Below are 18,413 nucleotides of genomic sequence, written 5' to 3' on the forward strand. Positions count from 1 at the left end.
GCAACCATCCTGGACACTTTGGTGTGACCCAACCCTTAGGCAGGTTTCTCTCTTTCAAACAAGATTTCCAATTTTATGTTTTATTTTTCATTAACACAAGAACAAGGGCTTCCATTATAGCACGCCAACTTTCCAGGAATAGAAAGCCTACCATTTGTTGCGACCGTGAGGTCGCATTTACTATCAAAACCTCCACCGGCTGTCCGTCCGTCAGTCAGTCAGCCCGTCAGTCAGTCACACGTCACACTTTTACCCTGCTCATATCTCCGCAACCGTTGCCCCGATCCATGCCAAATTTTGCACACACACTCCTTGCCTGTCAAACCACAACCTCCACCCATCAATTCTCACATGACCCTCTTCTAGCGCCACCATGAGGCTGATTCTTGCAAAATACATTTTTGGACACTGCTCCTACAATCTTTGCACTAAAATCACGCAAATCGGTACACAGTATGTCTACACTCATTTCATCAACATGGATCTGTCCCATATAGCGCTACCATCAGGCCGAATTTTTCAAACACATTTTTGGACACTGCTCCTACAGATTCTGCACTAAAATCACGCAAATCGGTACACAGTATGTCTACACTCATCTCATCAACATGGATCTGTCCCATATAGCGCCACCATCAGGCCGACTTTCTCAAACACATTTTTGGACACTGCTCCGACAGATTTTGCCCTAAAATCACGCTGCGACCATCTCCCGATTAGGGAGTCTTACTGGTATTAGCTTGGATTCTGCATGAAGAGGTCATTGGTAGGTGGCTTTCTGAACAGTCCACAGCCCTCCTTCTGAGACACAGAGTGAGTAGACACAAATGGTACAATAGTGTAATGATCATTGGTGAGGACAAATTATATGAAGATGGGTTGAAAGTGGATGAAGTCTTCCTTTACCCATTTCAATTTGTTGTTGGCATTGAGCACTTGAACATAGAAATACAAATTCTAATGGCTTTTAGTCTTTAAGTAGATTTTTAATAACAATAACTAATTTTAAGGGAGTGTTGGTCATTGAAAAAGAAAATGCTCAATAAATGAACATACATGTCTAGGTACAATTTTCAAACCTTTGAACATTTTTGCATGCACCTGCTTGCATATAACAAAATGCGAAAATTAGGGATGACATGTTTAAACTAAGTGATTCAAATTCCAACATATTTGGCTGAATATTGCAGACACTTATGCTATAAAAGAGGGAAAAAAAAGAAAGAAATGGCTCAGTGAATATGGAGATACTAACATATGTCTCCACTGAAAACTCCACACAATTCACAGTATGTTAGCTTTCCTACAGTGGAAAGGCTCTAGTGGTTCACAACTTTAAGAGCCTCATACCGTATGGATTAAAACCCTTCTCCGCTTCATTCGGTATGAATAGCTTGGATGTGCCTCTTTAAGTGACAGCGGCGTTTGAACCGTTTCTCACACTGGTCACAGAAGAAATAGTTTTCAGAATGAATCTTCTCGTGAGCTCTGAGGCCTTCATCAGTGCTGAACCATTTCTCACACTTGTCACAGTGGTACGGTTTCTCTCCTGTGTGAATCTTCTGGTGACGGCTGAGAGCATTTCTTTGGCGAAACTTTTTCCCACACTGCTGACAGTGGTAGGGCTTCTCTCCTGTGTGGATTCTCTGGTGTTCTTTGAGATTGGGCATTTGGCTGAACTTTTTCCCACACTGGAGACATTGATAGGGTTTCTCTCCTGTGTGGATTCTCTGGTGCTCTCTAAGAGTTTTTCCATCGCTGAACTTTGTCCCACACTGCTCACAGTAGTATGGCTTCTCTCCTGTATGAACGGCCTGGTGCTGTTTGAGATTACCTTTCCGGCTGAATGTTTTCCCACACAGGTCACAGTGGTGGGACTTTTCTCCAGTATGAACGGCCTGGTGTTGTTTGAGATGACCCCTCTGGCTGAACGTTTTCCCACACAGGTCACAGTGGTGGGACTTTTCTCCAGTATGAACGGTCTGGTGTTGTTTGAGATCACCTCTCTGGCTGAACGTTTTCCCACACAGGTCACAGTGGTGGGACTTTTCTCCAGTATGGATGCTCTGGTGTCGTTTGAGATGACCTCTCTGGCTGAATGTTTTCCCACACTGGTCACAAACATGTTTCTTGGCTGGTAGTGGGGAAGGAAGGAAATCTGTGATGGAGAATGAGGAGAGATGAAGAAACCACAAAATGATTAGAGATAACATGCGTTGTGTTACCATGTGATGAACTCACTTTAAAAGCATCTCTCACTATTTCCTTCCAATTGATACAATAGGCATTGAGTCTGTTGAATGCACCATTTAACCAGTTAAGGGATATTTAACTTTCAAAAAGTGTTCGGTCATTTTATCGTCAATTCTATTTTGGCTTTTGGGAGAAGAAAAAAAAGAAGTAATACAGTATTATTAGGAGGGCAGTATGAGTCCCCAGAAACCAGGACTAGGGCTGTCACAATTATTACATTTGACAATTATTATTATTTGACATAATCGTTTCCATGTCAAAAATAGTGGAAATAGCAGATCTACAAGCTCACAACGCGTCGCACCGCAACGTGTTGTGAGCTTGTTCTTTTTTAAGTATAAAGTTGTCAAATATGTCTGTAATTTCTTTGTATATTTAGGTTATGTGTCATATCTACCATGTGCAACTTCAAAGCCTAAAAGCCAAACAGAAATGTAATCATCAACGACAAAAACACAATTAAATCGTTAAATCGCCAATTATTTGGCAATTAATCGTCATGTAAAATGTCATATCGTGACAGCCCTAACCAGGACAGGTGTTTGAGGAATCTATCATGGTTAAAATTGAGTATGAGTTTGAAGAGGGGTGTGTCTGATGAATATAAAGAATATATTTATCTAAATACTGAAATAAGGCAACTTAAAACTGTCTGGGGGGTTCACAAAGGCCTTATGGCAAACGATAAAATTACCCCAAAATGTTTTGAAAGTGAAATATCCCTTTTTAGAAAATGGAAAAATATAGCCTGTATTCAATTGGATCCAATGTAGATATTTAGTCACAAGCTTGTGTTAATAATTAATCGGTTCAAAACTTCAATATGTACAAAGTCAGACAAACTTTCAATTATACTTGAGAATGTGTCTATACTAGGCAACCTTTTTAACAGTAACTACAAGGATAATATCAGACCCCGGAACCAATCTTTTCAATGAGTCTAACAAGGCTAAAATTAGCTTGAGAATGGGTTTACAGTATAGGATGGGGCATATCTGATCAAATGCATATCAAGTACTGAATCAAGCTTTTTAAAAACTGTCTAAAAATGTCTGTGATCATCTTGCATATAAAAAACGTTGTTTAATATTCCAAATACACAGCCATAGATCAGTCCTATGCCTCCGGACTCCGGTTAGCAGACTGACTGCGTGGCACTTTAATTAAGCATCTGCACTACTTGTGTACTACCCCAATGATTAGTTCCTAAAACATGGAGTCAGATATTGTCATCTAGTTTCATTTCCCTTTTAAAAGTCTGCCAGAAAACATGCGTTTAGTCAAAAATCTCAACTTTTCCACGAGCTTCAAACAGAAGACATTCGCTGTCAGCGACGGGGCTGGACCTGAAATGACTGCAGGGCTGAACATATGAAAACCTCCTTTGAGAACACAAGCACAAACGTATACACAACGGACAGGTGCGGTTAGATTGGTGTGGGGTAATTAAATCACACCCCCTGCCAATTGTGTGCCCCATACGTTTGTGCTTCCCAAAGGAAGTTTTGATATGTTCAGTCCTGCAGTCATTACGGGGCCCCTCGCCCACAGAGAATTTCGTCCATGTGAAGCTTGTGGAAAAGTGGAGATGTTTGACTAAAAACGCACCTTTTCTGACAGAACTTTCAAAGAGATATGAAGAGCAGGAGTCTTCAACAGGGGGTCCGGGACCCGGGTCATCAGAGTTACTATAGGGGGTCCTTTAAATCATAGAAACCTTTTTCTCCTTTTTTATATTAACCACTTGAACCCTCGTGTCCTTATTCTGAGAACTTTAGACAAAAATAGCAGATCTACCAGCTCACAACGCTGTAGACCGGCTATTTTTGTCAAAGAGGTTTGGTGTAGAGGGGGAAAAGAGCAGACTAAGTACATAGTGAAAGGTCAAATTTATTAAGTATTGACGGTTCAAGTGGTTAAATATCTGAAAACACAAAATGACATGAATTCGGGTGATATTGTGAAACTATATGGAATCTATGAAAATATTGTGGGGGTCCCTGATTCATCTCTCTCAACTAAGGGGTTCTTGGCCTGAAAACGTTGAAGACCCCTGAACTAGAGGACAATATCTGACTCCAAGTATTAGGAATTAATCATTGTGTGAGTACACACGCAATGCAGAGCACTTTATTGCTGTGGAGACCGATCTATGGCTGTGTATTTGGAAATTAATATTACACAAAGTGTAAGAGCCATTTGAGGCATCTTGTCATTTAGGCCTAATTGATGATGTCATGGCAGGGCTGGGTCAAGGCCTTGGTTACCATGGTTACAGCCAGGTATTCATTACTCTGTCCCTAATCAGCCTCAGGTGTTGCCAGTGGCAGAGGCAATGCCATGCTGTATGACAGTGGTTCTCAACCTTTTCAGGCCAGCGACCCCCAAAATAATCATATTTTAACTGGGGACCAGTATACATTTTGTATAACACAGTTCTATTTTCACAATATCTGCCTCTAATATTTGACAATTTGGCCAATGTTTGATTTGACATTTTAGAGGTATCAAAAAGTCCTTAAATTGACACTTTATGTCTGCAGATAACCCCTATACACTTAAACTTTATGTTGGTTCGTTTACGGTTGAGTGAGAAAACAATGTTGCACATTAAGTTAATCTGGGGACCCCCCACATCATTTGTGGACCACCCTGAGGGTCCTGATCCACATGTTGAGAAACAATGCCGTATGACATGTACTGTTAGGCCTATATGAAGGATATAACACGAAAAGCAACCTGTGACACTTTTTCCTCAGGCCGGGAACACTATTTAGTGTATTACAGTACATGTACAGTATGTAGCAACATATTTGTTTTTGTAGGCACATTTTTGAATATTATATCAGAAAATTTAGGTCAGGCCTAAATGGGTTAATATGAAACTCTCTGGTATAAAGGATTGGTAACCAGGGGTCCTTGAGAGGGCTCCAGGGGGTCCCCAGACAAATGATTGATAGTTAGGAAACAAGTAGATTATTTTGGGTCTGTAACTCTTTACTGTGTTCAAATGAAACCAAACAGATCCTATTAACACTGATGACAGTGTAGATTGGTGGGTGTCTGAGAGATGAAAATGTTATCAAATGGGGGTCCGTGGTCTAACTCTAATGCATATCAAACTGGGGTTCCTTGAAATTAAAATGGATGAGAATCACTGCTAAAGACATAAACATCTTTTCTAATAGTGGTCCGTGGACAAATATGTGTCAATTTGGGGGTCCTTGACATGATATGGTTTGAGAAACACTGGTATAAAGTATTCTCTGTCTGACTGGAATTATTTCCATAGTATAGCAAGTTCGCCCCAACAGAAGCTAAAACTCGCCTAATTCTCCCTTCAATTGTTCATTATCTCTCCTGTTCAAACAGGGCTTATTGAAGATGAAAGAAAGGCTACAAAACAAACATCAGTAGATACCTGTTCTGTTTAACTTTAACTGCGGTTTCAGCATGGCCTCCATTATCATGCATCCATCCTCCTCTGACAAAGATGAACAGCTTTTAGACACCATCACCATCTTCTCTCTTGCTTGGAAAACCCTAAACAGCTCACATTCAGTCCATGTGGACAATCCACATTTGAGGACTGGTGTTACCTGCGACCTGAATCTACTCAACATTTTATCCAGTGAAGCAGTAAGGTAATGACTGTCACTTGACAAATGATCTGTGACAAATGATCTGTAAACTAGTCCACCTTGAGTTGACCAAGACCTCCAACTGAGAACCACACACTGTTGGAAATAAACTAGTCTAGGCTTCCTTGTCAGTAGCACGCATGCGCAGAGGGCCTTTGATTTGGTTAATGAGAGCTAATAAGACACACCTGTGGCTGCAGTGGTGGAAAAAGTACTAAATGTCTTTACTTGAGTAAAAGTATCACTATTGCAATGTAGGCCCACATGCAGTGCTGTCTGTTAATCAAAATGTACTTGAGTGAAAGCTGCAAAAGTATCAAGGTATCAAGTACCAAAAGTAAAAGTACTCATTATGCAGAATGTTTCACAAGGTATCATTATGTATAAAATCATTTATTAAAATCTTTTGAAAATAGCAGATCTCCAAGCTCACAACGCCTCGCTGCGATGTATTCTCAGCTTGTAGATTGGCTATTTTCAAATTGCCAGAGTTTAAATAGGGCTGAAGTGGTAATCAAAATCTACAACGTAGACGTAGTAACTAGTAGGCTAACTAAAGTTTTATTTAAAATACCGGTAATTGTAGTGCTATTCAAGGTTATAATAGTTTTGGATTTTTCCATTAGTTTTTATTTTTATTAGTTTTGAGGTTTTGTTTTCAATTACAGTTTAGTTTTAATTCGTTTTTAAATTGAGGTTGCTAGTTTCGTTTCGTTTTTATTTTTTGAAAATGCTTAGTTTTAGTTTAGTTTTTATTAGTTTTAGTGTTAGTTTTAGTCTTTTACGTAATATGGGGTATTTGTCAGGGGTGAGATTAAAAAAGCTCCGGAAAAAGTATTGTCTAATAAACAAAATCAACAAAACATCATATTGTTGAGAGTGGCAGGAATGTTGAGACATACAACTTCTCTCTTTGACATCACCGACTGGTGTTTTTTATTTTTTATTTCCACAAAAGACGAAAACTAAGGAGATTTTCTCTATAATTTTAGTTTATTTTAGTTAGTTTTGTAAACCCACAATACAGTTTCAGTTAGTTTTCGTTTTTTTTAAAAGCTTAGTTTTTATTTTTATTTCAGTTAACTGAAATGTTTTTCCATTCTAGTTTTCGTTTTTTAGTTAGTTTTCGTTTACTATAATAACCTTGGTGCTATTTGCCTCTCTGAGATATAGTAGAGTAGAAGAACAAGTATTGAAAATTGGAAAGAATAGTAAAATTGTACTCAAGTACAGTACTTGAGTAAATGTAATTAGTTACTTCCCAGCACTGCCTGGCTGCTACTGCTAGTGTAATTATCAGTGGTAGAAGCAGCTGTGTTATCCAGTTAGTCTTCAGTCCTGACTCCCTGGACCACACTTTGAGTAGTGAAGTAAAGTGTATTTACTCAAATATTGTACTTTACTCCAATACAATTATTTGAAGACTTTACTTGTCACTTTTCAGATATAAATTATTATATTGTAAAACAAACATTAACCACTTCAGCCTTTTATGAATAGGCTATTTGAAAATAGACAATCTACAAGCTCACACCACCTCTCATCGCGACGCGTTGTGAGCTTGTAGATCTGCTATTTTGATGTTTTCTTTTTATGGCTACTCTAAGTAGATATACCTATATTTTTGATGCCAATACTTTTGTACTTTTACTCAAGTAACATTTTGAACACAGGCCTTTTACTCTTTATATTGTGGTATTGCTATCTAGTACTTTTTATATTGTGGTATTGCTATCTAGTACTTTTTATATTGTGGTATTGCTATCTAGTACTTTTTATATTGTGGTATTGCTATCTAGTACTTTTTATATTGTGGTATTGCTATCTAGTACTTTTTATATTGTGGTATTGCTATCTAGTACTTTTTATATTGTGGTATTGCTATCTAGTACTTTTTATATTGTGGTATTGCTATCTAGTACCTTTTATATTGTGGTATTGCTATCTAGTACTTTTTATATTGTGGTATTGCTATCTAGTACTTTTTATATTGTGGTATTGCTATCTAGTACTTTTTATATTGTGGTATTGCTATCTAGTACCTTTTATATTGTGGTATTGCTATCTAGTACTTTTTATATTGTGGTATTGCTATCTAGTACTTTTTATATTGTGGTATTGCTATCTAGTACCTTTTATATTGTGGTATTGCTATCTAGTACCTTTTATATTGTGGTATTGCTATCTAGTACCTTTTATATTGCTATCTAGTACCTTTTATATTGTGGTATTGCTATCTAGTACTTTTTATATTGTGGTATTGCTATCTAGTACTTTTTATATTGTGGTATTGCTATCTAGTACCTTTTATATTGTGGTATTGCTATCTAGTACTTTTACTCTTTATATTGTGGTATTGCTATCTAGTACTTTTACTCTTTATATTGTGGTATTGCTATCTAGTACTTTTTATATTGTGGTATTGCTATCTAGTACTTTTACTCTTTATATTGTGGTATTGCTATCTAGTACTCTTTATATTGTGGTATTGCTATCTAGTACCTTTTATATTGTGGTATTGCTATCTAGTACTTTTACTCTTTATATTGTGGTATTGCTATCTAGTACTTTTCCCACCACTGACAACTACCCTCCCCTGCCCCTTCTTTGTATATACTGTTTGTTTAGACTTACTGTTTTCTTTTTTGTTTTTCTTTACATATCTACTGCATAGTACTGTGTTCTATTTGTCTGTCATTCAATGTTACTAGCCCTTACCCGTTCAAAGATATGAGCTCTGAAATGATGTGCAGTGTGTGGGTTATGGGATGTGCACTGTGCACACAGTATATGAGGGATGGAAAGTAACTTTAACTGGTGCTTGCATGATAATATGTAGGAGCATCAATGTAAGAAATACCCGTTTCGTTTAATGGCTACAGAGATACTGTGTACCGATCTGCATGATTTTTGGACAAAATCTGTAACAGGGCCAGACAACAGACCCCCCCACCCACCCACACACACACACCCACACACACACACACACACACACACACACACACACACACACACACACACACACACACACACACACACACACACACACACACACACACACACACACACACACACACACACACACACACACACACACACACACACAGCTGGTTAAACATGTTGCCTCATGCTAGATGCAGAATAGATATGTCTCAAGCTAGATGCAGAATAGATATAGATACACCATAAAAATGCTAATATACAGCATATGATTTGTGAAAGTGACAAACGGGCTTCACAGTTATGTTAGGTGTGTTCATAATATGCTAATGGTGATGCGATTTCAGATCAATTGCTCCAGCCACTGAGGAGAAACGCTGTGACAGACACTCACTCAGACAGACAGACACTCAGACACTCAGACAGACAGACAGGCAGGCAGACAGACAGACAGACAGACAGACAGACAGACAGACAGACAGACAGACAGACAGACAGACATTTGGAAAATTATATGTTTGATATGAGATACTTTAATGGTTTCCAGTGGAAATAAGCTTAGTCTTTTCATGGATCTCCTTTTAGTAGACCTTGTACCAGTGAACTGTACCGTCATGAAACTGTACCTTTTCCTATGCAATCATCTAATAAAGTCTTCAATCAATCAATCAATCAATCAATGACTCTATGATAGTAAATCCCTGTAACTTCCCTTGTGGTTAGACTGCCCTCCTGTGGAACAGAATGACACTGCACTAATATGACAAGTGAACTCAACTCAAGAGCACTTGTCTGTAAATAATTCTGTTCCTATTTTTGCCAGACCCATGAAATGGGTAGGCCTACATAAGCAAATGTCGGTCTGTCCGGGTTTTCTATATAAAGGGTATATATGATGATGACATGATGATGACATGCCTACAAAAGGCATGATGTCATAAATGATGATGACAGACAGTGGGTCTGGCACAACCAGGTTGACCTGGTCTAATTTCCTTTATCAACTATCATGCAAGCCTTTAAAATTGGACAGGTGTGCAGTGTGCTCCGTTAACTGAATAATCAGCTGGACATTCCTTTGTGTCTGGCACATTCTAAATAATAACAATAATAATTTCTAAGCATCTACAATCTACATAAAAACAGTAGGCCTATAATGTTGGTAAATGACTTCAAACACTAGCTGCATTTTCAATGGTGAATTTGATACCTTCAAAAAGGAGATTTACGTTCCGAAATTCAATATACTAGCAGAAGTCCTTTGTTCAGTCGATTTGACTGAAATACACGAATTTTGGATGTTTTGTGTGTGTGTGTGTGTGTGTGTGTGTGTGTGTGTGTGTGTGTGTGTGTGTGTGTGTGTGTGTGTGTATAATTTCTGCAGGTCTGTAACACTCCAAATTAAAGGTTTGAGAACTACTGGTAGCCTACTAGTGGCCTCTTAATGTGAAGACTAAAGCCCCTGATACACGTAGCAATGTTTTCATATCAACCAGCAACGACCAGAGGTGTCAATTGGGTATGGCAACTTCCATACCTTGGCTAAAGGGTGTCTTGCACAGGTGAAGGCACAAAAAGATAAATCCAATGAGGATCAGTCAAGTTGCCATACCTTATCAAATGGCATTAATTTATTTTAAGAAGTACATTTTATTTTTTCCCATTTAGCCAAGGTATGGGAGTTGCCATACCCAATTGACGCCTCTAGTCATTGCTGGTTGATATTGATGAAAACAATTGCTACGTGTATCATGGGCTTAAAGTGTGGATCACAGCATCACAACCATTGCTGTTCTGGCGAATACAGACAAATATGAATACGTTATTGATGATTTTCATCACTATTCAGGTAGCCTGGTAAACCACCCTGGTCGAGGGGGAAATAAATCACAAACATTAAATGTGATTTCCGTGACCAGGGTGGCTTACCAGGCTATGAATAGGGCACAGCAGTGCTGGTAATGTTGGTGGTTCCATAGATAGAAAGCCCATTGATTTTTGTCCCATAAAGATTTCTGAAAATATTCATATTCATTATTTAACATTCAGGCCGGGAACACATTTTGCTGTTTGGGAGGAGCTTACAGTATGTACAGTATGTAGCAACATATTTGTTTTTGTAGGCTAATTTCTGATTTAGCCCCAACTATAGGTTAGGCCTAAATGGGTTAAAGCCTGGAACCAAGCCACCAGACTCCTGGTCAATCACTGTGACACATTTCCGTGTCAAAACATGTAATGTAAATACTGCTCCCACTTCCCATTGAAATGAATTAGCAGAATCCGCTTATCAGCTGGCAACCATCCTGGACACTTTGGTGTGACCGAACCCTTAGGCAGGTTTCTCTCTTTCAAAAAAGATTTCCAATTTTATGTTTTATTTTTCATTAACGCAAGAACAAGGGCTTCCATTATAGCACGCCAACTTTCCAGGAATAGAAAGCCTACCATTTGTTGCGACCGTCAGGTCGCATTTACTATCAAAACCTCCACCGGCTGTCCGTCCGTCAGTCAGTCAGTCCGTCAGTCAGTCACACGTCACACTTTTACCCTGCTCATATCTCCGCAACCGTTGCCCCGATCCATGCCAAATTTTGCACACACACTCCTTGCCTGCCAAACCACAACCTCCACCCATCAATTCTCACATGACCCTCTTCTAGCGCCACCATGAGGCTGATTCTTGCAAAATACATTTTTGGACACTGCTCCTACAATTTTTGCCCTAAAATCACGCAAATCGGTACACAGTATGTCTACACTCATGTCATCAACATGGATCTGTCCCATATACGCTACCATCAGGCCGAATTTTTCAAACACATTTTTTGACACTGCTCCTACAGATTCTGCACTAAAATCACGCAAATCGGTACACAGTATGTCTACACTCATCTCATCAACATGGATCTGTCCCATATAGCGCCACCATCAGGCCGACTTTCTCACAACACATTTTTGGACACTGCTCCTACAGATTTTGCCCTAAAATCACGCTGCGACCTGACGGTCGCTTATCTCCCGATTAGGGAGTCTTACTGGTATTAGCTTGGATTCTGCATGAAGAGGTCATTGGTAGGCGGCTTTCTGAACAGTCCACAGCCCTCCTTCTGAGACACAGAGTGAGTAGACACAAATGGTACAATAGTGTAATGATCATTGGTGAGGACAAATTATATGAAGATGGGTTGAAAGTGGATGAAGTCTTCCTTTACCCATTTCAATTTGTTGTTGGCATTGAGCACTTGAACATAGAAATACAAATTCTGATTGGCTTTTAGTCTTTAAGTTGATTTTTAATAACAATAACTAATTTTAAGGGAGTGTTGGTCATTGAAAAAGAAAATGCTCAATAAATGAACATACATGTCTAGGTACAATTTTCAAACCTTTGAACATTTTTGCATGCACCTGCTTGCATATAACAAAATGTGAAAATTAGGGATGACATGTTTAAACTAAGTGATTCAAATTCCAACACATTTGGCTGAATATTGCAGACACTGATGCTATAAAAGAAAATAAAAAATGGCTCAGTGATTTGGAGATACTAACAATTTTGTCTCCACTGAAAACCCTTTTCAGTTCCACACAATTCACAGTATGAGAGCTTCCCTACAGTGTGAAGGCTCTTGAGGTTCACATCTTTAAGAGCATCATACCGTATCGGTTAAAACCCTTCTTCGCTTCATTCGGTATGAATAGCTTGGATGTGACTCTTTAAGTTACTGTGACGTCTGAACCGTTTCTCACACTGGTCACAGAAGAAATAGTCTTCAGAATGAATCCTCTGGTGAGCTGTGAGGCCTGCGTCATTGCTGAAACATTTCTCACACTTGTCACAGTGGTATGGTTTCTCTCCTGTGTGAATCTTCTGGTGACGGTTGAGCTCAGTCCTGCGACGAAACCTTTTCCCACACTGCTGACAGTTGTAGGGCTTCTCCCCTGTGTGGATTCTCTGGTGCTGTTTGAGACTGGACTTTAGGCTGAACTTTTTCCCACACTGGAGACATTGGTACGGCTTCTCTCCTGTATGGATTCTCTGGTGCTCTCTGAGAGTTTTTCCATGGCTGAACTTTGTCCCACACTGCTCACAGTGATAGGGTTTCTCTCCTGTGTGGATTCTCTGGTGTCGTTTGAGACTACCTCTCTGGCTGAATGTTTTACCACACAGGTCACAGTGGTGGGACTTTTCTCCAGTATGAACGGTCTGGTGTCGTTTGAGATTACCTCTCTGGCTGAACGTTTTCCCACACTGGTCACAGTGGTGGGACCTTTCTCCAGTGTGGATGCTCTGGTGTCGTTTGAGATGACCTCTCTGGCTGAACGTTTTCCCACACTGGTCACAAACATGTTTCTTGGCTGGTAGTGGGGAAGGAAGGAAATCTGGGATGGAGAATGAGGAGAGATGAAGAAACCACAAAAAGATTAGAGATAACGTGTTGTGTTGCCATGTGATGACGTTCTCACTTTAAAAGCATCTCAAACTATTTCCTTCCAATTGATACAATAGGCATTGAGTCTGTTGAATGCACCATTTAAGCAGTTAAGGGATATTTAACTTTCAAAAAGTGTTTGGTAATTTTATCGTCAATTCTATTTTGGCTTTTGGGAGCATTTTCCTGATCAAAAGGACCAGCAGTCCTAGTGCATGCTGTCAAAAAATTCGAAAAAATAAATGTAGCTTTAAAGCTTCATTTCCTTAGAGAATAATTCTTTGGGAAAATAAAAATAATGAAATACAATAACAAATTAATGAAAAGAAGTAATTGAAAAACATGTCTCCTCACATACAGTATTAGGAGGGCAGTATGAGTCCCCAGAAACCAGGACAGGTGTTTGAGGAATCTATCATCATGGTTAAAATAGAGTTTGAGTTTGAAGAGGGGGTGTGTCTGATGAATATAAAGAATATATTTATCTAAATACTGAAATAAGGCAACTTAAAACTGTCTGGGGGGTTCACAAAGGCCTTATGGCAAATGATAAAATTACCCTGTGTGGTCTCTAACCAGCTTTCTCTCCATCTCTCACAGAACAACCTGCTGGATCCCAACCAGTCAGGTTTTAAACCGGCCCATTCTACAGAAACGGCACTCCTAGCAGTCACAGAAGCACTCCATGTTGCCCAGGCTGCATCCCACTCTGCAGTCCTGATTCTTCTGGATCTATCAGCGGCATTCGACACAGTGAATCACCAGCTACTCCTGGACACCCTTGCTGACCTAGGCATCACCGGGACGGCACTAAAGTGGTTCTCCTCCTACCTGTCGGACCGGACCTATCAGGTCTCATGGAAAGGTTTGCTTTCATCCCCCCGAACCCTCCAAACGGGAGTCCCCCAGGGATCCGTACTTGGCCCTCTGCTTTTCTCCCTGTACACCAAATCCCTTGGTGCTGTAATCTCTGCTCACAATCTATCCTATCACTGCTATGCTGATGACACTCAACTGTTTTTGTCCTTCCCCCCTTCTGCCACCCAGGTGGAAGAATGCATTGCTGCATGTCTGGCCGACATCTCACAGTGGATGTCAGCCCACCACCTTAAGCTGAACCCGGACAAGACGGAGCTACTCTTCTTCCCAGCTAAGTCTTGCCCCATGCAAGATCTCACTATTTCCATAGATAATGCATTTGTGACTTCAGTTCCTACTGCTAGAAACCTTGGTGTGGTCCTGGACAGCCAGCTATCATTCAAGGCACACATTGCATCAGTCACCCGGTCATGTAGGTTCACACTCTATAACATCCGTAAAATCAGACCCTTCCTCACCCAGGAGGCAGCCCAGCTCCTCATTCAGACATCTGTGATATCAAAGCTTGACTATTGTAACTCTCTCCTCACTGGTCTCCCGGCATGTGCACTTAAACCTCTCCAACTGATCCAAAATGCCGCGGCACGACAGGTCTTCAACCAGCCTAAGTTCTCACATGTCTCTCCCCTTCTCCGCAGCCTCCACTGGCTCCCGGTTGCGGCCCGCACTGAATACAAAACACTGATGCTGACCTTCAAAGCAGCCAAAGGTATGGCTCCTCCATACCTCCAGAAGCTGATCAACCCCTACACCCCCACCCGGTCACTTAGATCAGCCAACACAGGGATGCTGACAGAACCCTCGCTAAAAACTCCAGGGCAAAAATCCACTCGTCCGAGACAGTTTGCCCTCCTGGCCCCCAAGTTGTGGAATAAACTCCCTGTCGCACTTAGAACAACGGACTCACTCGCTAGCTTTCGCCGTGGACTGAAGACTCACCTTTTCAGACTCCACCTAAACCCTTAGCACTACAGAAAAATCAATGAATACATGAAGCTAGTTAGCATTTGTTTTGTTTTTTATGTTTTTTAGAACTTTGATTATATGGTGTTTTTCTAGATAGATATCCTTTTGCATTTGTTATATTGTTGATGATGTACTGACATATTATCTTGTTTATTATTGTGATGTTATCTGCTGATTGTAAGTCGCTTTGGATTAAAAGCGTCTGCTAAATGCCTAAACTGTAAACTGTAAACTGTAAACCCCAAAATGTTTTGAAAAGTGAAATATCCCTTTTTAGAAAATGAAAAAAAAAAAAAAAAAATAGCCTGTATTCAATTGGATCCAACGTAGATATTTAGTCACAAGCTTATGTTAATAATTCATCGGTTCAAAACTTCAATATTTATAAAGTCAGACAAACTTCCAATTATACTTGAGAATGTGTCTATACTAGGCAACCTTTAGTAATTACAGGGATAATATCAGACCCCAGAACCAATCTTTTCAATGAGTCTAACAAGGCTAAAATGAGCTTGGGGTTACAATGGGTTTACAGTATAGGATGGGGCATATCTGATCAAATGCATATCAAGTACTGAATCAAGCTTTTTAAAAACCGTCTAAAAATGTCTGTGATCATCTTGCATATAAAAAAAAAAAACTGTGTTTAATATTCCAAATACACAGCCATAAATCAGTCCTATGCCTCCGGACTCCGGTTAGCAGACTGACTGCGTGGCACTTTAAGCATCTGCACTACTTGTGTACTACCCCAATGATTAGTTCCTAAAACATGGAGTCAGATATTGTCATCTAGTTTCATTTCCCTTTTAAAAGTCTGCCAGAAAACATGCGTTTAGTCAAATATCTCAACTTTTCTACAAGCTTCAAACAGAAGACATTCGCTGTCAGCGACGGGCCGTACCTGAAATGACTGCAGGGCTGAACATATGAAAACCTGCTTAGAGAACACAAGCACAAACGTATACACAACTGACAGGTGCGTTTAGATTGGTGTGGGGTAATTAAATCACACCCCCTGCCAATTGTTTGCCCCATACGTTTATGCTTCCCAAAGGAAGTTTTGATATGTTCAGTCCTGCACTCATTACGGGGCCTCTCGCCCACAGAGAATTTCGTCCATGTGAAGCTTGTGGAGAAGTGGAGATGTTTGACTAAAAACGCACCTTTTCTGCCAGAACTTTCAAAGAGATATGAAGAGCAGGAGTCTTCAACAGGGGGTCCGGGACCCCTAGGGGGTCATCAGAGTTTCTATAGGGGGTCCTCCAAATCATAGAAACTTTTTTCTCCTTTCTTATATTAACCACTTGAACACTAGTGTCCTTATTCTTTTTTAACTCTAAATTTTTATCCCACGATTTTTGTAACCCATTTTTTCACCCGGTGCCAATTGCCTAAGCTGTAATCCTGGGCTCTACTCTCCCTCTGCCAACCTGGGGAGGGCCCCGAACTGAGCTCATGCTTCCTTCAATGCATGAGGAGTGAGCAGGTCGCTTCTTATCACCTGACAGGGGGAGCTTCCCCGGTTGGACGTAGCGCGTGGAAGGAACACGTTATTCCAACCAGTTCCATTCCCCTCCATCAGGCGCCCCGCTGGCCAGGGGGAGGCATTATAGAGACCAGGATTACTGCATGTTTTTGTGAGGCTATCTACCCTAGGAGACACGGGGAGAACATGCAAACTCCACACAGAAAGGCCCTTTTGCCAACCCCACCTAGGGTGTGGGCACTGATGACGCGGAGGAGGGAACACGCCCCCAGCACCCACAGTGTCCCCCGGCGGGAATCGAACCCAGGACCTTCTAGCTGTGAGGCGACAGCACTACTGACTGCGCCACCGTGCCCCCTTAGTGTCCTTATTCTGAGAACTTTAGACAAAAATAGCAGATCTACAAGCTCACAACGCTGTAGATCGGCTATTTTTGTCAAAGTGGTTTGGTGTAGAGGGAGAAAAGAGCAGACTAAGTACATAGTGAAAGGTCAAATTTATTAAGTATTGACGGTTCAAGTGGTTAAATATCTGAAAACACACATTGACATGAATTCGGTTGATATTGTGCTGTCAAACAATGAAACTATATGGAATCTATGAAAATATTGTGGGGGTCCCTGATTCATCTCTCTCAACTAAGGGGTGCTTGGCCTGAAAATGTTCAAGACCCCTGAACTAGAGGACAATATCGGACTCCAAGTATTAGGAATTAATCATTGTGTGAGTACTCATGCAATGCAGAGCACTTTATTGCTGCGCGGAGACCGATCTATGGCTGTGTATTTGGAAATTAATATTACACAAAGTGTAAGAGCCATTTGAGGCATCTTGTCATTTAGGCCTAATTGATGATGTCATGGCAGGGCTGGGTCAAGGCCTTGGTTGCCATGGTTACACTCAGGTATTCATTACTCTGTATTCACTCAGGTATTCATTACTCAGGTATTCATTACTCCTAATCAGCCTCAGGTGTTGCCAGAGGCAGAGGCAATGCCATGCTGTATGACAGTGGTTCTCAACCTTTTCAGGCCAGCGACCCCCAAAATAATCATATTTTAACTGGGGACCAGTATACATTTTGTATAACACAGTTCTATTTTCACAATATCTGCCTCTAATATTTGACAATTTGGCCAATGTTTGATTTGACATTTTAGAGGTATCAAAAAGTCCTTAAATTGACTCTTTAGAAATCTGCAGATACCCTCTATACACTTAAACTTTGGTTAGTTTACGGTTGAGTGAGAAAACAATGTTGCACTTTAAGATAATCTGGGAACGCCCACATAATTTGTGGACCACCCTGAGGGTCCTGACCCACAGGTTGAGAAACAATTCCATTATGACATGTACTGTTAGGCCTATATGAAGGATAGAACACGAAAAGCAACCTGACACCTTTTCCTTTAATATGAAACTCTCTGGTATAAAGGATTGGTAACCAGGGGTCCTTGAGAGGGCTCCAGGGGGTCCCCAGACAAATGATTGATAGTTAGGAAACAAGCATAGTATAGCAAGTTAGCTGCAAACAGGGCTTATTGAAGATGAAAGAAAGGCTACAAAACAAACATCAGTAGATACCTGTTCTGTTTAACTTTAACTGCGGTTTCAGCATGGCCTCCATTATTCTGCATCCATCCTCCTCTGACAAAGATGAACAGCTTTTGGAAACCATCACCATCTTCTCTCTTGCTTGGAAAACCCTAAACAGCTCACATTCAGTCCATGTGGACAATCCACATTTGAGGACTGGTGTTACCTGAGATTTGAATCTACTCAGCATTGTATCCACTAGTGAAGCAGTAA

Source organism: Nannobrachium achirus (assembly GCF_963921795.1).
Source record: "Nannobrachium achirus genome assembly, chromosome: 18".
In the NCBI taxonomy this organism is placed as follows: Eukaryota; Metazoa; Chordata; class Actinopteri; order Myctophiformes; family Myctophidae; genus Nannobrachium; species Nannobrachium achirus.